Below are 25448 nucleotides of genomic sequence, written 5' to 3' on the forward strand. Positions count from 1 at the left end.
CCCCATCAAGCATTGTTCAGGGGGATAGAAGCACAAGCAGAAACTATTTCTCTGGCACAATATGGTAGAGCTGCTGTCAGTTTTGCCCTGCCCAGGAAGAAACTGAGATCAGTTTCTTTGTATGTTCACTAAAGTAATTGGTCATCCTGTGATAATTCCTTTCAAAAGCTCATAATTTGGCAACAGCTTGTGCTTTGAAATGTTATTTTTTTTTAAAGTATGTCCTCAATTTCCACCTTAATCTCAAACATAGCAGGTTGATATGCTATGCAGCCCGCTATTCCTGAAAGTATCCATCAATAAGTGCATGAAAAGGTATGCTGGCAAGGCTATGTTCTTTATCTGATCTGGTTCTTTTGTCGCTTCTAGGATTCTCAAAAAAGTATATAATTTGTATATACTCTAGACTTGGACAGTCGTAGTGGGAGCGTAACAGTGGATTTCGTATCTTTATCCAAAAATGTCCCTGCCAATGTTCAGTGCAGTAAAAAAAAAAGAAAGATTGACCAGGAGCACCGTCAATTTAAGGATGAGTGGACTGAAGTTTTTTTTCCATCGAGTCCAAACCTGATGTGTACTCGTGTCTCATTTGTCTCGAACGCATAGCAGTCCCCAAGGAATATAATATCCGCCGCCATTGTGAATCAAAACATTCACAATATGAGGATTTGCAGGGGGAAGTGAGAATTAAGAAAGCTGGGGAGCTAAAAACACAGCTGGCTAAGCAACAGTGTGTTTTTGCCCAGAAAAAAAGAGAATCTGAATGTGCCACCTTTGCGAGTTATTGTAACGCTCACCTGATTCCCACGGAGGCGCAGGTCTGGCTTCGAGTGCTGATGCTTCTTCAATGGTGAAGCGCTGGACTCTGAAGATGGACAGGAAGGGCCCTCTACTCTGGCTTCTCCGGCCCGCAGGAATATTCCCCTGTGCGTGAAAAGGGAGTATTACCTACTGAGTTATGCTCAAGCCTCCCACTCTCTTCCAACCCTCCACGATACCCTTCCACGATTCCCCGTGAAGTCTCACCTTAGGGTCAGGAAGGATGAGCTCTCCCTCCTGCTTCTGATGCAGGGGCGCGTTGAAACCCAGTTACTTCACTGGATTGAGGATTGATGGGAGTTCAGGTAAGCTTGACTATTCAGGTAAGGCTCTGTAAAAGTTCTGTTGCAAGTTCAAAAGTCCAAGCTTAATAATAATGTTCATTGTCTTTTGCAGCAAGCGCTAATGCTGATGTCTTTTTTCCCCATAGGGGCCGGGGTCCGGAAGCGGCAAGACCCGAAATGAAATGGGAAAGACCCAACAGGTAAGTCATATTCCCTTCCTTCTCTCACCTCTTATTCTTATCTTTTTCTCTAGGTTCTGGGAAGTGGCTGTGTATCCGGATGATCGCTGCTGAAGATGGAGGAACCCAGGAAAGGTGAGTGAAATGCAGCGCTGCAGCGATCGTAACAAAATGCTTTTAAAAATAATGTCTTCCCTTTCAGGATTGTTGGTGATGTCTCCGTGGTGCAGATTTAGCTGGTAAGGTCTCTTGTCTCCCTTTGCAGGTGACCCAGGATGCTGACAGGCGTGGCTGAAGTCCAGATGCAGGAGCTGACACGGTGAGCGTCCAGCTGCGAGGAGCAGAACAACGCGAAGCGTGAGTTGCTGATCGGGTGTGGTTTAAATAGCTTTGGAAGAAGTCCCAAGTGTGTATCCTTCCTCCGATCAGGTATGTATCCTTCCCCGACCACACCCGGGTGGAAAGTAGTCCCACAGGTAAAGTAGTTCCATTCAGGCCTCAAGAGGGCCTGGATGTGGCAGCATGGTCTGCATCAGGTAAGTGCACATTAAAACACTTGAACACATGTCTAGCTTTATGAGCCTGGCGCCTAAGGCGCCAGGACAGAGGTCCAACATGAGCCTGGCGCCTAAGGCGCCAGGACTGCGTCCAACGGGCCCCAGCTTGGGCCCGCTGGCACTCCCCTCTGGGAAATGATGCCTGCCTCTGGGGTCGCTGGGTCGGACCTGGCTCCTTGGAGGTAGGCATCATGACAGTTATAAAGGTTGCACAGCTTATTGCAAGGTCAGCACTTCCTTTCACAGATGGGGATTTCGTTAAAGACTGCCTGATGGAGATTTGCGAGGCAGTGTGCAAAGAAAAAAAAGATGCGTTTACAAATGTTCCCCTTTCACGTATGAGTATCCAGCGGCGTATTGTAGATATGGCTGACAATTGTTACAGCCAACTGAAAATGCGGTGTAAGGTTGTCAAGTTCTTTTCAGCTGCCCTTGATGAGAGCACAGATGCAAGTGATGCAGCCCAACTCTTAATTTTCATTCGGGGGGTCGAAAATCAATGCAAAGTATTTCAGGAACTAGCTTCCCTGGTATCTTTGCATGGCAGGACTACTGGTACTGACATTTTTAATGCCTTTCAAAAAGTCATTGATTTAAATTTGCCATGGGATGCGTTGGTAGGCGTGACGACTGATGGGGAGCCAGCCATGGTTGGGGAGCAAAATGGGTTTATTGGCTGCTTGAAAAGGCACTTAGGCGAGAAGGCTGTCCATTTAAAAAATTATCACTGCATCATCCACCAGGAGGCATTATGTGCAAAACATTTGAAATTCACTCAAGTGATGGACTTTGTTGTGAAAACGGTTAATTTTGTCCGTGCACGCTCTTTAAATCACCGATTGTTTCAGGCGTTTCTAGAAGAGGTAAAGGCGGATTATGGTGATGTCCTATATCACACCGATGTTCGATGGCTTAGTCGTGGCAATGTGCTGAAGCGATTCTTTGCTTTACGGCACGAAATAAAAGCATTCCTTGATGAAAAGGGAATGGACACTTCTGTCATGCTAGATATTGACTGGGTAGCTGACTTTGCTTTTCTGACTGACCTGACAGGCCATTTCAATGATTTAAATTTAAAGTTGCAAGGAAGCCAAAATCTCATATCGGATCTGTTTGAGGCAGTTTGTGCCTTTGAAATAAAGTTAAGGCTTCTGACAGCCCAACTGGAGAAAGGGATGCTGGCACACTAGCCCGCATGTACAGAGGTTTTCCCCCATGACAAGTATGTAGGGTGGTATCGGCATGTGAAGGTCCTGAAGGAACTGCAAAATGTTTTTGAGAATCGTTTCTCACAATTCAAATCCCAGCGAGCATCTTTTAAACTTTGTGCAGACCCTTTCTCAGCTGATGTTGACAGTGTGCAACCTGAACTGCAACTGGAACTGATTGAACTTCAGTGCTGTAGTGCCCTCAAAAATAAGAAAAGAGAGATGCCTTTATTAGTCTTCTATCAGATGGTATCTATGTTTGGCAGTACTTACATTTGTGAGCAAGTTTTTTCACAAATGAAACTACATAAATCCAGCCTAAGGACAAGACTAACTGACCAACATCTCCATGCTATCCTGAGAGTAGGAACAACCTCACTGGAGCCCGAGATCCAGGAACTGACAGCTGAGAAACGCTGCAATGTTTCTCACTGATCAACTATGTCTGGTTCACTGTTTCATCCTGTATGATTTGGGGAAATGTATAGTACAAAATGTAAGTTTTAAATACAAATAAAACGGTACACCTCCAAAAAGGTGTTTTTTCCAACTGCCATAGTGTTTGGTTGGGGGTGAAGGGGCCATGAGGCATAGTGTTTGGTTGGGGGTGAGGGTGCCATGGGGCATAGTGTTTGGTTGGGGGTGAGGGACATGGGGCATAATGTTTGGTTGAGGGTGAGGGGGCCATGGGGCATAGTGTTTGGTTGGGGGTGAGGGACATGGGGCATAGTGTTTGGTTGGGGGTGAGGGGTCCATGGGGCATAGTGTTTGGTTGGGGGTGAGGGGTCCATGGGGCATAGTGTTTGGTTGGGGATGAGGGGGCCATGGGGCATAGTGTTTGGTTGGGGGCAAGGGGGTCATGGGGCATAGTGTTTGGTTGGGGGTGAGGGTGCCATGGGGCATAATGTTTGGTTGGGTGTGAGGGGGCCATGGGGCATAGTGTTTGGTTGGGGGTGAGGGACATGGGGCATAGTGTTACACCCCCCACCTAACTCCAAGGGTGAACCCAATAATAAAGCTAAAACAGGCACAGTTAGGAGATGTTCATCTTTGGCTTTTTGAGGAAACCTGACTCAACGAAGGCCATACTCCTCTTGGGCAACCCAAATAGCAAACTGTAGCAGTCCAAAATAACGGCATGTCCAATCTAGGGTCAATAAAATATATAAAAGTTAATTAAACAGGCGAGATACAATAACTAAATAGAAATAAATTATAACAATGGAAAATGTGTAGTACAAAATGTAAGTTTGAAATGCAAATCGTTACCCCTCAAAAACATTCTTTTCCATGTGTTTAGTACAAATTGGGGGTTTAAAAAGCCTCCTGCCACGCCCCGCCTACCGCCCCGCCCACATTTACTTTTCGGCCCACTACAGCTCCAATGTAAGGTACTTTCGGCCCTCTGTCAAAATCAGTTGTGCACCCCTGCCATAACCTCATCATCCCCATTAGATGAAAATTGATGCTCGCTAATGTACACTCAGAAATCAACCATGCACCTGACATTGCTGACCTCATCACACCATGACTTGGATGCCATCTTTATAACGGACACCCACCTCCACCCACATCCTAGATGTCCTCACACCCAACGGCTACAGAATTCTACTACGAGACCATCCAAACAAGATCGGCAGAGGCCTCGCCATAATTCAATAGGCATCTTGGCCATGCACCCAACAGGATGTCGCCACCATTGGCTCTTTCGAAAACATATCCTGCCACTTCCTGCTCTCCCCAACGGACAAAGTCACTTCATCTCATCTACAGACCACCCAGGCCCAACACCTCCTTTATCGAAGACTTCATAGACTTCGTCACCACCATGTCTCTCACACATGCCAACATCATCTTCCTCAGCGACTTCCAAATCCCTGGCAACCAAATCAATGAAGAAAGATCTCCACGGCCTCATCAACACACAAGCACACAAAGAACCAACTCACAGAGAAGTTAATATCCTCAACCTCATTACCACACTGCCTGCCCTTCATCACAGCTATCCTATTATGCTCAACTGGTTGAACCATCTGGCAATCCCCTTTGAGATTAGTCACACCACACCTCTCAAGCAAACCCATTCGAAACCAAGCCTTCAGTTCCTTCAAGAACATCCCAGTGGAGGCTCTCACAGAAGACCTCACCAAACTCTACCTCACTTGGGCTGATGTACCTCTGACGATCCTGGAATGTAACTTGCTTCTCCAAAACACCCTCACAAACATCAACCATCACACCTTAGTGAAATGGCGCACTATCAAGCCTAAACATTCAGCACACTGGTATACTCAAAAACTTGGCCCCAACAAACGAACCAGCAGAAAACAAGGAGAATTGGCAAAAATCCTGCAGCACATCCGACCTCGCCCTGCTCAAGGAACTCTGTGCTACACGCAGGCGACTGATCAAAACTGTCAAGGACAACTACTAACAAAACACCATAGCCAAGGCCAACAATGGAAGCAGAGCCCTCTTCAAAGCAATCAAGCATGGCATCAACCCTTTTCCTGACCCAACCATAGCACACTCCATCAAAAAATTGAAAGCCATCAACTCTTTCTTCTTCAACAAGATCAACATGCTCTGCCAACAGAGACACCAACTTTACAACTGATAGCACAGTGCACCATTCCCATCTCGCAAAACCACAACCACCCGAACAGCTTTCAAGACACGAACTATGGAAGAACTCACTGCCACCTTAGCATCCCTCAAAGCCACATCATATGCAGATTACATCCTCCCTGCCGCCTTTCTCAAGACTGACTGAAGCACTTCTCCCTTACCTGACAATCAACAGCTCCCTAACTCAAGGCACCTTCCCCCGACCCTCAAGAACAGACAAATCCTACTGCTTCTTAAGAAACCAACACTAGACCCTGACGAACTCGGCAACTACCACCCCATTACCCATCTTCCCTTTCTAGGTAAGATCCTTGAGAAAGCAGTAGCCACACAAATTCTCCAACACACCAAAGCAAATACCTCCTTCAGTTCTGCCAATCTGGATTCAGACGCGGGTGCAGCACAGAAATGGCCACCATCAAGGTGATAGATGATGCCCTTAATATTCTCGATGATGGCCATACTTGCCTGCTAGTTCTGCTTGGCCTCTAAGCCGCATTTGACAGCAGACCACCATACACTCACTGATAATCTACATTGCCGCATAGGGATCGCAAGGTCACAGGAAGTCATGGGGGAGCACAACACGCTAAAATGGCAGCCAGATTAGATGTACAACACCCAGGGGGCAAGCAGACTTGGTCACTGTCGATTAACTTGTTATAGACCTGGCGAACAGCAGGGAAATGCATTGTTCATTCAATATGCAGCATACAGAGTAACAAGCAGGATCGTGAGTGAACCATTGTGCTATGCACCCTGGGGGAATATGGGGTTAAGGCTATAGCAATGGAGATTTTAAATCTGCATCAGTCATATTGGATCATGCAGTTTCAGTTTGCATGCTTACCACTGTGCTCACACAATGTGGTGATACATGGTAGAACCTTCACTTGTAGAGGTTATCACACGACATACCGCTGCACAATGGGATGGTGAGCGATTTGAGTTGCAGTGAGCAGTACACTTGAGCTTAACGGAAAGCAGGTGGTCAGACACAGAGCATTGTTTAGATTTTGAGCTTAAGGGTATATTGGTTAGCACATTTAAAGGTCCATTACACCAAAAGGGAAGGTTCATATGGCCATGTACAGTCAGCATGACGGACAATGATTTGTTTAGATGCCTGCCTGTCACAACATAGAGTCACTGGTGGAGTTAGGTGACACGTGAAGCTTTAGTCACAGCATGTTGGATAGTATTATAAATTATGGAGAATACACACAACGGTTTTGCATGCACATCTGGCGCATGAACAACTTTGGTATCTAGGGAGCAAGATCAAAATGATTTACTAGATTACATTTTTTGTTGATTGGTGCTTTTTTAATTGATTTTCAGCCACCTGATGAGGATCCGTGTTGGATCGAAACATGTACATGTAGTGGCAGTACGATGTATACTTGGAGGTTAAAAATGTACTGCTCATCAGCCATAAGTAAAAAAAAGTTTTTTAAATTAAATTGTAAATCCAAAATTCGTCTGTGGCTATCACAAACAAATATAAAAATGTTTTGAGCAAAATCATCAAAGTGGATAACTGAGTATTATTTTTGAACAAAATGGGGTCCATTATCTGTTCTCCCCATCTGTGGGAGCCCATGAGCTGCAAATCTGCATCACCAGCAGCACAGTCTTGGTAACAGTGGAGGGTAAGAACCGCACTTCAGGTCATCTTTAGCACTCATCCAGCATAAGTAAGAAATGTCTGTTCTGCTGTGGTTCTGTTATTTTAATGAAGCAAATTATTGGTAATATACTTTGTTGAAATTACTTCAACAGTTTTTTTTAAATATCTTTTATATTATGTGGATCCCCGATGCATCCCCTCCCCTCTTCACAAATACCCCTACCATTCCCAACCCAGTACACTCCCAACTCTGAATTACCTTGTGGGCAGGTCATTCTATTGATATAATTGAAAGTAATTTCAATGAAGTAAATTACCTCAATGTGATTTACTTGGTTAAAACAACAGCATACATCTGCTTTATAGTTCCAACGTCCATGTTTATGGCTTGCCAGGGTACAGACGCTCTCACAGACGATTCAATGTGTGGAGGGGTGAGGTCTAAATTTCTCCTGTCAATTGGCTACTCTGGCAGCTGACCAACAGGGCATCAACTTTATTATTCAGTTCGGGGAACCAAACCTCCTTTTGCATCTGATCCTGGGTCTTGTTGGCCCGTTGGTGCCGGTATATGCCATACTGACTACTTCTGAATTAGAGACAGGGGGAATCACAATATGGGTCCCCAGCTGCAGGACGCCTTCAATGCCTATGAATAGTGCATACCCTCCATAGGCCCTGCATGAATATTTGCATATCTTGTGTCATGTCTGTCAGCCAACAACTATTTTCACTGACCACCCCACAATAAATCAACAACCTTCTGCATACCACAATGTGGTCGATTGGCTTCTGCGATATCCTGCAACGACATGGATTTCAGAACAGCCAATCGTGTGACCATTGTAAAGGCATCATGAAGTAAGACAGACCACAGACTTAAAGTTCAGAATAACAATTTATTAAACTAAATGTCAGTATGGTGGAAGGCCTAACTTGCCCTATGCTAAGGTGGGATTTCCATACGTGAACAAAGCTAAGGACAGTCTGAGTTAAAACATTCAACTGAAAAGTCTGTGTCCAAAACCTGGCTTTGCCCTCAACATTAAAACTAAACAATGTGTAGGGATATCAATTATGTTGAACACCGTTTCTATCATTAAGTCGTGAGCTTTGTCCAGCTCTTAGCTTCTTCCGCTTCCCTTCTCCAAGTTCAAGAAAGTTCACAAAGTCTTAAGATTACCTTTTCCAAGTTCAATGCAATACAGTTCCACACAATCCTTGGGGCTCCCTTCCCCAAGTCTCAAGCAACACAGTTCACAGGCAAAGTGGTACTGAGGCTCCGTCCTCAAGACAGCACTTGCAATCCATCAAGTCTTGGGGTTCCCTTCCCCAAGACCTCAACGTAGCATCCTTTTGTTAGCATCACCAGTCTGTTTATAGTACTTCTCCTTGGTTTCTTTGACAATGTCGTAGCTTTCCTCATTTAGGGCTCACTGGTCTAGGCGCAGTTGCCAGACCACACGGTCCACCCATCAGAGGTCGCGCAACCAGGAAACCCCAAACTCTCCAGTTCACACACGTTAATCTACACTTGTTGCTGTATACAGATTGACATTCATTTGCCAAGTCTCAGCCTGTTGACTTAAGGGCCGCTTCACACTTTCCTGGTTTCTCCCAGTCAGCCTCTTGAGTTTGGCCCCACTTGTCTCCCCTCTCTTGCCAGGCTTTGCCCTTGTCACACTGTTTCCAATTATAAAGTTCACTTTCGGGTGGTCTGGTTCATACCTGTAAGGAAGGCATGGTATCGCCAGTAAGACAGACACAAGTGACCACAGTTCAAGGGTGTTCATTAAATCTTCACAAGGGTGGGATAAACGCCCATCTACACTTAAATCTACAGATGGGAGCAAGCTACGACCATCAAATAATAATAATGCAGTCCTTGTGCAGTAGTGTCAACTTAATAGGGCATATACTAAAAATACATATTGCCAATCCCTACTACTAATTTACAAATAATGTGCGGCAATATTCAGGAAAAAGAAAAACATTCACAAAATGATAAGTCAGGATGTTTGGGCCATTGGCCTCCATTCCCCACGTTTTCAGCACAGGACAAGGTGGTTCCCTCGAGCAAAGCACACACTCTGGCTTATGTGACATGAGGATACAGTTCCGTTTTTACAGTTCAAGACCTTCTGTGTTCAAGTCTCTTTACTTCTTGCAAGTCTCTTAACTCAGAGGGTCTAGTACACAAAAACAACGAAAACGTTTCTTTCCTTTTCCAGTATTCAATTTGGGTGCTCACCCTGGATACCCCTCAGCCAGGTTCAGATCCATCCAAAACAAAAGTTCAGACCATTCTTTCTCGGGTGACTCGCGGTTCACCCTGGATCCCCTCAGCCGGGCTCAGATCCCTTTCTGTTGGTCAATTAGTCTCCCTCAGCCAGGCCCTGACCAAATGCAACGCACTATAAACTAACAAATAGACTTTCGGGATTTAGCAGGAACTGTTGCATGACCACTTCGATCTTAGAATTCCTTTTCTTACACTGAGCATCAGTTGGATAACTAACAGACTTTCAAACAAGCACCCACATGGCACCGGACCACTCTGTGTAAGGAACAAGTTACTTACCTGTAATTGTTATTCATGAGCATGTAAATCCATGCCCGACCCATGCTGGAGAACAACAGTTACAGTTAAGTAACTTGTTCCTTCTCCAGCATGGGGTCTGGCATGGATTCAAATGCTCATGAATATAATACATAGCAGTACACACATGCACAACCACGGGAGGTGGCAAGGCTCAACATTAAGCATTACATAAACTCAACATTAAGCAACTCTTGCCTCCTCACCAGGCCCACCTTCAGGCAAACAGGTTACGCAGCACTGCTTGGCCGACCCTGGACTCCTCCCTGGAATCCCGCTCGACACAGTAGAATCTCGTGAAGGTGTGCGTCGACCTTCATGTAGCAGCCCTGCAGATGTCCAGCAGGGGTACACCAGACAAGAACGCTGTGGTAGCAGCGATCGCTCTGGTCGAATGGGCTCTTGGATGGCCGGGCAACGGTCGGTTTGCCAACCGGTGACAGTGCATGATGCAGCCAGAGAGCCATCTGGAAATGGAAGCCTTCGAGAGGGCCTTCCGTTGGTTCACAGGTCCAAAGTTCACGAACAGTTGTGATGTCTTCCGAAAACTCTTTGTGCGTTCCACGTAGAACTTCAGCGCTCTAGCTACATCCAGCGAGTCCAAAGTCCTCGCGGCCGGCGACGAAGGCGACAGGAAGAAAACTGGTAACATCAAGGGCTCGTTGAGATGGAAGTCCGACGGCACCTTGGGCATGAAGGAGGGGTGCGTCCTCAGCACCACCCTTGTCTCATGAAAAGTCAAGTATGGAGGCTTGCAGGATAGGGCCTGGATCTCTCCCCCTCGTCGTGCGGAGGTGATGGCCACAAGAAATGCAGTTTTCCATGACTGGAACTTCAACAGTGCTGAATGCAGAGGCTCGAAAGGTGCCCCCCATGAGCCTGGTCAGCACCACGTTGAGCTCCCAGGCCGGGGCTGGAGCCTTCACTGGCGGGAATGAACGGAACAGTCCCTTCATAAACTCCTTCACCAGGCGATGAGACCACACAGATGATCGTCCCGTAGTTCTGGTGTAGCGGGAGATCGCCGCCAGATGTATTTTGATGGAGGCATGAGCCAGCCCCGCCTTGGCCAGCGACAGCAGGTATGGCAGCACTTGAGGGGCCGTAATTCGTAGAGGGTTAATCTTCTGTGCACGGCACCAAACAGAGAACCTCTTCCATTTGTGTCCATAGCACTTGAGTTGAGGACGCCCTGGCCTTTGCGAGCACCTCCTTGCAGTCCACAGGGATATCGTACCCTCCAAACTCTAGTGCCGCAGGAGCCAGGCCTGCAAGTTCAGCGACCCCGGGTCGTGATGGAGGATGGTGCCTCCTTCTCTGGAGAGAAGATCTGCATCTGTCAATAGTTTGACTGGGGGGGACGCTGACAAGTCCAGAAGGTCCGGGAACCAGATCTGTCTCGGCAACATGCCAGTGCCACGAGGATCATCCTGCACTGGGACCTCTTGAGTTGGTTGACGAGTCGCAGTAGCAACGGCAACGGAGGGAACGCATACAGGAACAGGCCGTCCCAGGGGAACGAGAAAGCATCGCCCATGCTCCTCGGCTGGGGAAACCTGCTGGCGAACCTCTGGCACTTGGAGTTTGCCGCCGTCGCAAATAGGTCGATCTGGGGTTTGCCCCATTGTCTGAAAAGCCGATCCACTTGGTCCTGACGCAGTTCCCACTCGTGGCATGAGCGCAGCTCCCTGCTCAGTGAGTCGGCGATGGTGTTCTTTATTCCTGCTAGGTGGAAGGGCACCAGAAACGTCCCCTGAGCAAAGGCCCAGTGGCACAGATCCTGGGCCTCCTCGGATAGGGCTGGCGACCTGGTTCCTCCCTGCTTCCGGATGTAGAATATCGTGGTGGTGTTGTCGGTGAAGATCCTTACCACCTTGCCCTTGAGGGACGGAAGAAACGACCTGAGAGCCCAGAACACTGATCTGAGCTCCAGGGTGTTGATGTGGAGTGACCTCTCCTCCGGGAGCCGAAGGCCTCTCGCGTGAAGATCTCCGGTGTGTGCTCTCCAACCCTCCAAGGAGGCATCCGTCGTGACCGTCTCCTGGTGTGCTGGGGTCTGAAAGTCTGTGCCTGCTGCGAGATGCACGCGGGTGCCCACCACCAAATCGCTTGGCGGAAGACCTCGTTGAGCGGGATCTGGTCTTCGAAGCTGCCCGCCACTTGTATCCAACGGGCATCGAGGAACTCCTGTAGAGGACGCATCCGCAGCCTGCATAGGCGCACCAGGTAGATGCAAGAGGACATCATGCTGAGAAGTGACTTTATGGACCTCACCCTGGCCACGTCCGTGGCCAGCAGGCGCTGCACCTTGCCCAGGATGGCCTTCGTCCTTTCCTCCGACAGGGAAGCCAATCGCGCCACTGTATCGAGCTTGGCTCCCAGAAACAGTGCGACCTGCGACAGAACCAGGTGGGATTTGGGGAAGTTGATAGAGAATCCCAGGTCCGTGAGCAGTTGGATGGTCTTCGTTGTGTGCTCGACGGCGAGCTCCCTTGTCCTTGCTTGGATGAGCCAATCGTCCAGGTAGGGGTAAACGTGGATCCCTTGCAGGCGCAGCCACGCCGCCACTGGTGCCAGGCACTTGGTAAATACCCTGGGTGCCGACTTCAATCCGAATGACAGGGCCTTGAATTGGTAGTGCCGTCCTTGGACTACGAATCTGAGAAATTTCCGGTGTCCTTTTAGAATGGGGATGTGGAAGTAAGCATCCTCCAAGTCCAGCGACGATAGGAAGTCGCCTGCCTCCAGCTGTCCCAGCACGTGTTGGAGGGTGACCATCCGGAACTTCTGGGCATTGATGTATTTGTTTAACCGACGCAGGTCCAGGATGGGGCGCCAACCGCCTGTCTTCTATCTGACGAGGAAGTATCTTGAGTATACTCCGGAGCCTCTTAGGAACGGGCTCGATGGCCCCTTTCTTGAGCATCGCCCTTACTTCTAACAGCAGTTGTGGCATGTGATTTTCCTTCCTGGCCACGGGAGGAATTCAGGGGCACTTCCTTAGAAATTCGAGTGTGTCCGTGGGCCAGGGCATCCAGCACCCAACGGTCGGTGGAGATGGACTCCCACACGCTGATGAACTTTTGCCAGCCGGCCCCCCACCGGGGTGCTCAGGTGGGCGCCCGACGCTACAGCCGGTTCAGTCCTGCTTGGAGGCTGCCCTGCCACCCTGGCTTTCTTGGCAACGGCGACCTCCTGACTTGCCGTGCCCTCTGTAGGCCTCTTGTGATGAGTAATGGGCTGCCTTGGCGGTACATCGAGGAGCCACCACCGAATCCTTTGGAGGCACCTTACTTGCCTCTGGAGTTCCAATGGGGCTGCCGTCGTTGCTGCAAAACTCCCAAGGCCCGAGCCGTCTCCGTGTCGGTCTTGATGGCCTGAAGTGACTCATCTACTGTCTTTCCAAACAGGTTGTTCCAGTCGAAGGGCATGTCCAAAACTCTGGTTTGCACGTCCTGGCGGAAATCTGTTGCCTTGAGCCATCCCCACCGAAAGCAAACACTGTTGCCCAACTGGCGGAACCCGGTGTCCATGGCCACCATTATGCCGTGGTCCGATGCCACTTCACCTTCCTGTAGGATCCCCAGGGCCTCCGCCCTCTTGTCCGGTAGGAAGTCCAGCATGGGGGCGATCTTGTACCTCAACTCCCTGTCGTAGCGGGCCACAATCGCTAGGGCGTTGGCCGCCTTAATTGTCGTCAGCGCGGACGAGATGACTCGTCCCATGGCGTCCAGTCTCTTTCCCTCGCCGTCAGGTGGGGAGGTTGAAGTTGAAGCCGCCGCCTTCTTCTTGGCCGCCGCCGAGATGACCAGATCTGGGGTCGGCTGTGCCCTGAGGCACAAAGGGACGGAATCGGGGACCCGGTACTTCTTGTACCGATATCTCTTGGCAGGCGTCGTGGACGGGTTCTTCAGGAGAGGAAGTCCCTCGTCCCAGATGTCGTCAAGCAACGGCACCGCGAGGACAGTCTTCCTCTTGGCCTCGAGCCATTGATAGAGGAAGCCTTCCTTCTTCTGTTCTTCGGGGCAGGGCTGGAAAAGCTCGGATGCCCTGGAAATCATGGCGTGGAAGGAGCCAATTTCATCGGGCGGGCAGGCCCGAGGGGGCGGTGATGGAAGGCCCATCGCATCGTCACCACTGTTGTCATCCGTCCCCGTCGTGGCCCTATCTGTTCCTGTGTCATCCCTAGGATCAGGGGAAGGAGATGAAGGCTGAGCAGGCCGTAAGGGCTGGAAAAGCAAGGGGGATGAACTCTCCTCCGCTTGTTTGTAGGGCTTCCTGACGGGCCCCCGTTCTGCTGGGTCGTCTGTTGGGGGTAGAGGCAACCTCGTCCTTATCCCCGTGCATAAGGTTTGGATTGCCATCAAAATGGTCACCGAGTTGTCAGGCACTGGCTTCGACGGGCGCAATGGTTGCTCCTCCCCGGGAGCCTCGTCGGCGCCACCGTCGCTCTCTTCGTCCGCCTCCCCGGGATTCCTCCCGTGGGACCGGACCTCCTCAAACCTCTTGTTGAGGCCTTGCACGGCTTCAACCAGCTCCTCATCAGAGGCTGTATCCGTGTCTGTGATGGCCACAGGCCCCCCCCACCCCACTTTTTCCACTGGGGTCTTTATGGGGGTCTTATCGATGGGCTGAAAAGAGGATTCCCTCTGCGGTGGCAGGGAAACTCTGGGCCCCAAGGTAGTCTCCACAGGCTTCGCCAGGGCCGCCACGACTCCCTCGATAGAGGCCATAGCCGGGTGAATCAGGGCCTTCACTACTGTTGGCGTGCTTGAGGCCCTCACCTTGGGGGAAGGGACACCACTTCGCTCCCCCTCGGCTGCTTCCCCGGGATCTACTGGGGCTTCTCCAGAAGCTTACCCGGGATCTCCGACTTTCTCTTCCCCGAGCCAGAGCGTTGGCTCGTGGTTGATGGCGTCAGTGAAAGTGCGCCCTGCCTGGCAGCCGAGGAGCCTGACCGTTCGGTGCTCCCGGACTGTTAGGCAGAAACCTGTGCAGTTCCCTTAGGGACCACTGCAAAAGGCTTAAGACTACAGGTGTTGGCAGTAAACCCAATTGGTAGCAGTCTGTACCACCCAGATTTACCTGGTAGCTGTGGCTGAGCAGCCAGACTCTCTCAAGAAGAGTTAGACAGTATATAGAGTATACAAGATAGGTACCAAAATACAGTAGCACAAGCAAACACCGACCAGAGCTTTGGTATCAAAGTATATAATTATTTATTTAAAGACACACTTAGAAACACTCCAGCACTATTATTGTAAGCAAGTTCAAAACACAGTCACTATTAATATATATACATCCCTTATTCCTTATTAGAAAAGTCGTAGTTAACACCACTTATTTTCAGACAGAGGTGAGCGCTTAACTAAAGATGGCACTCTAATAAGTTATCAAAAAGGGGAGGGAAAAGGCAGAAATTAGAAAAGCACACAACACTAATACTTCAGAAGCACCCAGCAAGGCAGGAAAGTCGAAGTCTACTTGTGAGCAAAAAGTTCAGAGGCCAGGCTCCCTCTTAGAGAGAGAAGAACACCAATGTACCCAAGATCACACAGTTTAAAAGGGTTGGAAAGTCTTGCAGAGAGTTCAAAAAGGAATTAGTTCAGCTCAGAAAAGTTCAGTTAGCCAGCCTAGGGCCAACCCAAGTGGTAAATTGAGGATTTAACAGACACCCCACACAGACCGTTGCGAGGGAGGCCAGGCGGACACAGTACCATGAAAGTGGAGAGGATCCTCCAGCGGGGGAAGTTGTTCCTGGCAGCGGGTGCAAGTCGCGGCGTCGTCCAGAGGAAGAGAAGATCTCGACGTGGAGGAAAGCTGAATGTCGTTGCACTACCAGGGAAGAAACCAGCCGCGGAGTTCTCCGGTTAAAAGGTACTACCCTTTTATTCGCGGTAGTGGTAAAACGTGGTATCCCGGTTGCCGGGGTGCTTGGCACAGGCAAGGCGGCCACGAGATGATCCTGGAAGGCAAAAAGATGGGCAAACTGGTTATCCCCACCAGTCAGAGAAGATCTTGATCCGAGGAGTCTTCTTCCTTTGTCGTCGGAAGAAGTGGTGAGGCGGTTCAGCAGGGCTCCACCGGTGGTGTCGTCGTTGCAGGTCGGCTCAGCTTCTCCCTCTTCGGATTCTTTGGTCCTGTAGCGACTTCTCAAGTTCCAGTCCCCAAAGCCCTGCTTTTATGCAGAAAACCCCCATTCATCAGTCCTAGCTGTCACTCAAACATGCTAAGTGGTGAGCCGGGCGGCTCACCACTGGGCCAATCACACAAGAGTGCGACTTGAGTTGCCAAGGCAACTGAGTCCAGGGTGCCTAAACCCCCCCTCCCACACATCCTGTAGACCCAGACAGAGTGGCACCACTTTGGGAGGCTTCCGTGGAGAAGCCCGCCAAAAAGTGGAACAAAGGGCTTGACTTGGTTTTAAAATGGCGTTTGTGTTCGCCTCTGTAACTCCAAACTGAGTCCTGGCAAAAAGACCCAACCGGGGAATAAATATTAAATAAATAACCCGGCGGTATCTTTAACATTGCACCAAAAAGTGGTGCGTTTAAAATGAATGGGAAAATCCCATAGTAAATATTCTTAAGGAATATTTTGCGTGGTAACCACTGCCACCAGCCAGAAACTCGACGAGGGGGGACTGCACAGCGTCCCCTCGAAAAACAGACCCTGGGGCAATCTAATTACCCCTACCAGTACTTCCACATTATGATGGTTTGTACTGGTTCTGTTCCCAATTTAAGACTAGTAAAGTCAATGGTGACTTTACATGCCCTTGGAGACAGTAGTCAGTCCCAGGGTATGGAGTCTATGTTTGGGGGTCACTGACACCCCTGTGTTACTGCACTGAGGGTGCTGTGTAACACTTACCAAAAACCACATGAGACCCTATGGAGTAAAAGACCCCATAGCCCATAAAACACATTACAAAGTCAAAGGATATCTCAAACCATGTCGAAGAGTGGGAGAAAAAGAGTCTCACTCTTAGCAGGAGAAAAAAATAAACCCCAAAAATCCAGCAAAGCTGCTGGGGGACTCGCTAGGTTTGAGAAATTAGCCTTAACAGAGAATTCTCCCCAACACGGACTCACGGTGCTAAGCCTTCTGTTGGGCCCCCGTCGCCAGAGCTCCCTCAAAGGACTTAAAAGACCGCTCGGACCTCTTCTTCTCACCTACCGCTGGGCTCTTTCCTTCCAGCCAGTTGGTGAGGCGGATCCGCCAATCCCCGATGGTCTGCTCCGGCATGTTCTTGCAAAACGCACATTCCTTCTCCACGTGCGTTTTGTTTTCGTGAAGGCAGTAGAGGCATCTAGAATGCTCGTCCTCGAACACATACTGCAATCCGTATCCAGGGGAGTTCCTGAACAGCTTGGATCCGGGCGTAGAGCTTCCCTTGTCCTGGGCCATGTCCACAGGGTAGGCCTCAAGGTCTTCTGGAATCCTCCAAGAAGCGCACTCGACGAAAACTTCACCCTTGAAGAGCGTAGAAAATTCCGAAACGGATCCCCGTTGATAGGAAGTAGAAACGGTGGAGCTTGAGGCTCGATTGACCGAAAAAATTAGATTATACTCTTTGAAAAATCACAAAACGCAGTAAAAGCTCAAGAGCTATGGCACGAGGACTCCCAACACTTGAACGTGCGGTAAAAATCTCAGGATAGCTGCCGGGGGAGGGGCTTAGGGAGAGGGCAGTCATTGGCTGGGGGCAGTATGACCCAGAGACCAGTGATTGGTTACTACTAAGAAAGACAGATCAGAAACGAAACTGATACTGATTTTTTCTTTACCGAGGATTCCCAGCCTGATGACGGGGAATATTCATGAGCATGTGAATCCATGCCAGACCCATGCTGGAGAAGGTATGGTTCAATTACTCCTTTTCGTGGTCATTCATATCTGTCACTCTTTACAAACGCCTATTACACTGTTCTCTTTGTACAATGTTGCTGCTTGCAACCTTGGTTCAAAACACAAGCTGGTTTAGAAGCTGGTTTAGTATCCGGCTCTCCAAGTGTGCTGCTTTTTCAGAGGCCGCTTTGTTGTTGGTGCCAAGGACAGTACCACGGCGGAAATCGCTCCTCCCTGCCTTGGTTATCGACGCGGGAGACCCCCGGGTACCTGTGCCACAATGTCCAGGTTTGATCAGCCTCAGTTCCTGGTCTTCGATTTCTTACTTTCCAAGGCTCATGAAAGTGATGGTCTTTAGAAGTCACAGGTGCTTCCCGCGCTACTCTTTCTGGTCTCGCCGTCTTCCTCCTTGTATGAAATTGCCATCTTGGAACTGCTGTCCCTTCGTATGGTTTGCCTCGCTTAGAGTGTGCTTTAGTGCTCTGCCTTTTATCCATGTGGGGGAAGCGTGATGGAAGTCAGGTGTGTGTAATAATCTGTAATTGCCCGAGCTTGCCTCTCCATGGTGTTGGGACATGTCCGGTATACAGCTCTGGTGTTAGTCCGTTGTCGCTCACAGTGAACTGTCCATGAGAAAGAGTGCGTCAGAAAAGGGGAGGGGGTTTGAATTCCTAGGAATCCTATCTGGAAGGATGCAGAAAAGGTCTTACTGGGAAGGGGTTACCACATCTCACCCTCCGGTGTCCCACTTTCACTTCTTGAGAACCCCTCATCCAGGTGATCCTCCGATACTGATCCACCCCCAGGAACTGGATCCAAAAGTGAGGTATGCACCCCGTTCGTTATTCAATATATGAATTTCAGCATAGTTTCAAGATTTCACCCTGCTCGGCGTTAAATCAGTCTAAACCAGCACTGCGCTACTCACATGTAGTGCTCTAGCGCCACTCCAGCTCTGAGTGACTCCCCCGACACGCATCAGTTTGTGGCTTCCTCTCCGGCAGCAGTCTTCTTGCTTCACCAATCGACAGACCGGCTCCTGTGCGCCACGCTCGCACTTCTGGTGCTTGGCAGCACCAACCGGCATCTCTGCCTCCTCCACGCAGACAGTGTCCTTTTCTTCCTGCCCGCTTGCAGGTGATGCTACACACAGCCCAGCACGGAGGCTCCCATTCTTGTGTCAGTCCAACAGCCCACCTGCCATGGAGGCTCCACAGTTTTTCTGGGCTTTGGCCAATGTCCTGGCTTCCTCGCAGCTCCCCCACCCCCGCCCCTCCACAGCTGCCTCCTCACGACATGGGTTCCCTGCAGGTAGCTTCCACACAGGCCTCCCTGTCTCTCTCCATGTCGTTTCCCTGGCCTCTCTTTATACACCTGTAACCCTTCAACAGGTTGCAGGTGTGGATTCACCATCAGACTTGCCTGGCCATAGTGAAATGGACATGCCTGACCCTCAGTTCTTTTCAGGCTTCTTCCTTGTTCCAGTGCCAAAGTGGTGAAATAAAGATGTAGTGGTCATTCGTCTCAGTCTCCTCTTCTTCGTCCCAGTACTTTCCAATGTGGGGAAATGAGGAGAGCTGTTCGACAGTAGCCTACAAAGGCTGTGGGAGGGTTATGTTGTTCCTCAACAGGCAATGGGGGACACCATGTCTCACCCAAGAGCACCTGTTAAGCTTAGGAGGGAGGTCAGACAACTCCCCCCTAACCACGGAAGCAGAATGGAGTAGGACCCTCCCACTGTGGTTGGCACGGGTGCCAGATGGAATGTTAACAGGACACCACGCGGCAGCAAATGGGGTGGCGGAGTTAGGGAGAAGTTGTGGATTGGTTTGGGGAAGGTTAGGGAAACTAGAAAGAGGTTTAGGGTCCTTGAGTGGCTACGTAGGGGTTAGAATGGGGAAGGCACAAACAACACACACTTACTCAGAAATCCTAATCATACTCCAGAATAACTACTTAACCTGACTGAATCGAAACCCTGCTATGTTGCCATGTTCACCAACTTACGACACATATTGATGAATTGCACCAACATAACGTGGCACATGAAATGGAAGCATAGCAACATCAATATAGTACACAGAGTATGAAGGGAGGAATCGTCCCCCGGCAAGCAATACGAGATAAAACACCCACACACATTGGACTCCTCTAGCTGAACAATTCCAGGTCTGAACCCAATTCGAGTTCTAGAATGACTGGCTCATATGAACCCCAGTGCCAGAAACACAGTGTTCCTTTTGCTCCAGACTCTGCCCAATAACTGTAATGAGGCACTGCTTCCCAGTTACCCTGTTATATCACAGAAAGGGCCTCTACAGAGATTTGTAATTAACAGATCGTCAGCCTCACTTCTCACGAATGGCATACCTTGCTCTCACACACACTGAGTACTTATCTCGTGCTCGGGGTGCCTACGGCTACTTGCAAGGTTGAAAAAGGCCTTTGCAGTGTCCTTTGCTCGGGTCGTTTTGTAGTCTTGAAATGTTTCGTATGCGACAGCTTTCCACAAACATACACATGATGAAGGGGCTCCGTTATCGTGGCCAAGTTCAGGATGACGCTCACACAAAAATGGATTATATTCTACGAAACTCCACACTTCCCCTGCGGATGTGGGGGATGCATAGGCCTTAATGGACTCCACCTTCTGCAGATTGGGTTAGATGCCCAGGCCTTGGAGAACACACCCAAAGATGTTGACCTTGGATTGCAGGACGGGGCATTTGTGTTTGTGTCACAAGGGTCTTACACTTCACAATCAAGTGAAGACCGCTTCTAGCATTATCAGGACTTCATTACTCCTATTAACTACACCTTCTAGGCCAGCTAACACACCTCGCGCTGTGTTTTGAAAGACCGCTGTGGCCGATGATACTCCGAAACTGAGTCGATGTATCTAAACAAACCCATTTGCGATGAAAGTCTTTGAGGTCTGGCTAGCATCAGATTCATTTGCACAAACTGAACATAGAAAAAAAGTTAGCGTTTTGTAAATGGACTATGGTATCATCCAGTATTGGAGCTGGGCGACTCTCCTTTACAGCATGTTTAGGTATCTGCATGTCCACACAGATGCAGACTTCTCCTGATTGCTTAGCTTTGTGGCAATGACTTGCAGGGAAATCCCAGGGGGTGGGTCCCTGGACCCCCCTGTTCAATAATGTCTGCCTGTTCCAATTGTCCAAGTTAGTCTTCCACCTTTTGTCTCGAGTGAAATGGGATGCAGATTAGCAGAATCATTGGGTCAATGTGTAACCACACTTCCTACTCCTTGATATAGGTCCTGAAATTCCTCTCTGAGAACCAGGTCTATTTCACATGCATTAAAAGCAAAGTGGACTAGTGCCAAATCCTCGTATTGCAACTGAATTGGATGTCTTTAACAGTCCCACCAGCGGTAGAGGTTCGCCTCCTGTGACGAATCAGGGGAATTCGTCCCTTCCCCCCCCCAAAGAGTATCCCCCCCCCCGCCCGTTTGGTAGACTAGGGAGGTGAGCTTGCTCTGCAATACCCTCCCTAGGGTAGAAGCAAGTGGGACCTCAGACTTACCGTTCCCATGAGGAACTACCTTAGCCTATACATACTATGGCCTACATGGTCAGAACCCATGAAGTATCAGAACTAGGATGAAGAGACTCCGAATGGATATCGTTATCTTAGGCAAAAGGATCATGTCCCTTTAATTCAGAATGCCCATTCACTGGAAAGAGGACGTTAAAGAGAGTAAATCCATAGGAAGGAGATTGTGAAGAGAACTAAGAGAAATAAGATCACACACGCAAGCTGGGGGGGTCCCATCCTGCATAACACCAGGAGACGCGGAGGACCAGGAATCTGGTGAAGGGGATCTGACCCAGGTTACAAAGATATATAGTTATTAGGTTAGGTTTATGTTGAACATAACTTATTTTTGTTAATTTTGAATTGCCATTTATTAACTTTAGGAGGTTGATTTATGTGCAAGTGCGAGGGACAGATTCCTTTTATTAGAGCACTTTATTTTATTTTGCTAGGCATAGACATCCTTTTTAGGTTAGGGATGGTGAGGCATTTATCAAACCCTTTTTGATTGAATAAAATGGCTACTTGTGAAAAACCTTTATCAAGTTGTACACCTCACATTTCTGACCACTCACACCGCCTCCAAGCCGACGGGCCTCACTATTACGTTTCCAAGTCACATCCACCATCCGCTATATCAGAGAATGGTAGACCTATTAGCTATCACATCCTGCAAAAGACATTAGGGGGTACACATTGGAGAAACTAGGTGCCATAAATTACACAAAATTACCAGCTCTTGTATTAATGTGCCTGTGTCTGAATTGGGATGGCCTTTCCACTAACCTAGTAGGAAAACAGCAGTTCATTTCAGTGCTGGGAAACTGGTGGATTTATTCTTACGCACATTCAGATGTCTGTCCTCACTCCAAACTAACCTATCTTGACCCTACCACTAGTATGAACTAACTAAATACCAGGAGAAGGACTCCATTCTCCTGGGGCAGAAAGATGCCTTTCCAACTTCAGTGTTCCGCTTTCATATGGAATCTTCAAATAGCATTTTGCTATTTTCTTCACCAATTAATTTAGTTCTTTTATAGGGCATGTATGCTTTCCATGCTGTAATCCTTTTGGCTTCCTTAAAATGGTCTCCTCCAGGGTATTCATCCTCATCTTCTGTGAATTGTTCCTATCAATGAAAGGTCTTTCTCACCAAGTGTTATTGCGTCTTCCTGTATGAGACCCATCTTCCAAGCGTGAAAGCCGCTTGGAAGATGGGGACCAAGAAAGAAACAATTTTGGCACAAAGCTTTGACTTAATTTTCTTGACTAGTGTGGGGTAAATCCATCCAGTAGTTTGTAAAATATTCGACAGAGAACGTGGTGCTCCCTGCTCCTTAAAACCATTATATCGGTTTTGGGGCTATGCAGCGGAGATCTTGAGAGAGACTAATACATTTTCCGGGAGGGGTCCAGGGTTATTCCGTCCAGTAGTTAAAATATTTGATGGAGAAGGAAGTGCCCCTTGTCCCCAAAATTATAGCTATAAATGTGTCCCATAATGCACCAGCAAGGCTTTTCAGAAATGGAAAAAGCCATCATTGTTTGTATTCTCAATGTGAGAGATAACCGCCGAATACGAAAAGTGGAAAAAATGCCATTTGGTGGAGGAAAAAGGATGAAATGGCATCAGGTTAGAGGTGGGGAGGGGGTTAAGAGGTCACCATGTGAAATTATAACTAGGGTTATCCGGCGCAATAACTACGATTATGATAGAAAAATAGACCATGAATGAAAGTGTGTCAGACGAAAGGACGAGTGTTGGTGGGAATGAAAGAGGGCGAAAATGAGAAAAATAACTTTGCATTGCATGAAGAGGGGGGCACTTGGTGAGTGCCTAGGAGGGCAGCGAAGAGTTTGGGATTTTGCATACTTTTGACGGATAACAGCAATTAGCTGGAGGGGAATTTTACAGTTGCAGTGAGGTGCATGGTGAATCAATGATTCATCCAGAAAACCTGGCCTTGGCCCCTTCTCATGTGGGCAGGGAAAGGCAGACGCTTTCTGCTCCCGACCCTGGGGGTAGTGTTCTGCGGGAGACTCACATTGGGGGTTGGGAGAAGCAGGCCAGGAGGAATGGGAAAACCCTTGTTTAACTTTCCTCAAAGCCCTACTCTTCTAACAGCTTATTGTAACGTAACTGAAATGGAGAAAGCTAACTTTGTTATTAGTGACTTCAAGTCCCATACATAATTGCCTATGTACTGGGATGCGGAAGGGGGCTGAAGAGGCGCAAGGTTGTAGGAGTAGTGTCATTAATACCAATGACAACACCTGAGGGAAACAGAGGATTTAAAAGCCCCCTCAAGTGTAGGCCGTGAGTGAGCAGGAGAGAGAGTAGGAGGAGCAGGAGTGAAGTAGTAGCAGTAGGAAGCAGCAGCGTAACACATGCAGACCACCCGTACTAAAGATGGAGAGAGAGGATGCCGGGACCCCTGTGTGGCAGATTGCAGCTGCTGGGTCCTGAAAGGGTCTGTGGGCCTCCCGGCATTGGAAGGTGTAAGGAACTCATGGTGGCAACAGTAAGGACAGACAAGTGATCACAGCTCAAAGGTGGTTATTAAACTGTAAAAGCAGAGTGGAGAAATGCCTAATCTTAACCTAAAACTAAGATTGGAGCAAGCTTCGACCATCAAATGAAAAATAAAACAGTCCTTGTGGCGTGGTGTGAAAATAAAAGGGCCTATACTAAAAAAGAACAAGTTACTTACCAAACTGGTGACGTTCTTTCGATTGGATGTTCCTCCAACGTATTCCACATCTTTGACATATAATGTAAACAGCTGTGTACTTCGAATTTTTTTCGGCAGAGGGCGTCCTGCGTCAAGGGCAACGGGTCGATGTCCCTCAAAGGCCTCTGTGGCGGGCGACGTCACCAGATGTTACAAATAAACTGAGGCTGCGGGCATTGTGCGTCCTATGTTTTTTCCTCCATAACGTGTGACCTGCACATATCCAATGCCTGCTTGACTGCACATAGCCTTGAGTAATGTAACCTGCAATCGCATAGGAAATTCTCCAGAGGGGCAGGCTGGGAGGGCGATGTGGAATACGTTGGAGGAACATCCAATCGAAAGAACGTTACCAGTTTGGTAAGTAACTTGTTCTTCGAATGGATTGGAAAAGAATTTAGAGTACCCAATCAGATGGCAGAATAAAGAACCGCCTTTCTAAAGGCCATATCTTGACAATGGAGCGTATCCAGGGAGTTATGTTTTACAAAGGTGTGAATAGAAGCCCATGTTGCTGCATCACAAATGTTCCTTATAGGAACTCCCCTCTGCAGGGATGTGGAAGCAGCCATGCCCCTAGTGGAATCAGCTCGCAACCCTTCCGGAGGGTCCTTAACCGCCAAACGGTAACATTCAGAAATGGTGAGGATAATCCACCTGGACAAGGTCTGTTTCGACACAGCCTGGCCCGATCGGTGACCAGCATACCCCACAAAGAGTGGATCGTCCACTCTGACCCTGGACATCCTAGAAATATAAAAGCTCAGAGCTCCCCTAGGGTCCAATCTATGGAGCCGCTCCTCTTCCTTACCAGGATGAGGAGGAGGATAGAAAGAAGGAAGAACCACTTTCTGACTCAAATGAAATTCAGACACTACCTTAGGTAGAAAGCAAGGACGTACCCTAAGTACAAGCCTATCTTGTGGAACACAGTAAAAGGCGGCTTAGATGAAAGTGCCTGCAATTCACTCACTCAGCGAGCGGAAGTAACCGCAAACAAGAACAATGTCTTGAAAAATAACAATCTCAAAAGGACAAGAGTGCAGATTTTCAAACAGAGTACCCATTAGAAATTTCAAAACCAAATTCAAATCCCAAACCGGCACCTGGAAAGGGGACAGTGGGAACACATTAGTCAAGTCCTTTAAGAAAAGGAGAAATCAAAGGAATCCTAAAGTAAGAACATTCTTCAGACAAACGCTTAAATATAGACAGCGCCGCCAGGTAACCTTTAATGGTACCCACTTGAAGGCCCCTGTAGGCCAAAGAAGGTAAGAAAGACAAAACCATAGGAATGGAACACTGGTTCAGAGGACAAAATGTTGATCCTTTTCAGTCACAGAACTTGTGCCACCGACAACGGTACACGTATTTTGTTGCTGGCCTTCTGCCGA

The 25448-nt window shown here is 48.6% G+C and overlaps 1 protein-coding gene across 6 annotated transcripts in view; it reads left to right on the forward strand.

Moving 5' to 3' along the window:
• The window catches only part of LOC138567144 (mucin-2-like), a 497812-nt gene that overhangs the window by 198661 nt on the left and 273703 nt on the right, over positions 1-25448 (forward strand). The gene's annotated exons all lie outside the window — the stretch shown is intronic.

Source organism: Ambystoma mexicanum, chromosome 2p, assembly GCF_040938575.1.
Source record: "Ambystoma mexicanum isolate Mex_15411 chromosome 2p, UKY_AmexF1_1, whole genome shotgun sequence".
Taxonomy (NCBI): domain Eukaryota; kingdom Metazoa; phylum Chordata; class Amphibia; order Caudata; family Ambystomatidae; genus Ambystoma; species Ambystoma mexicanum.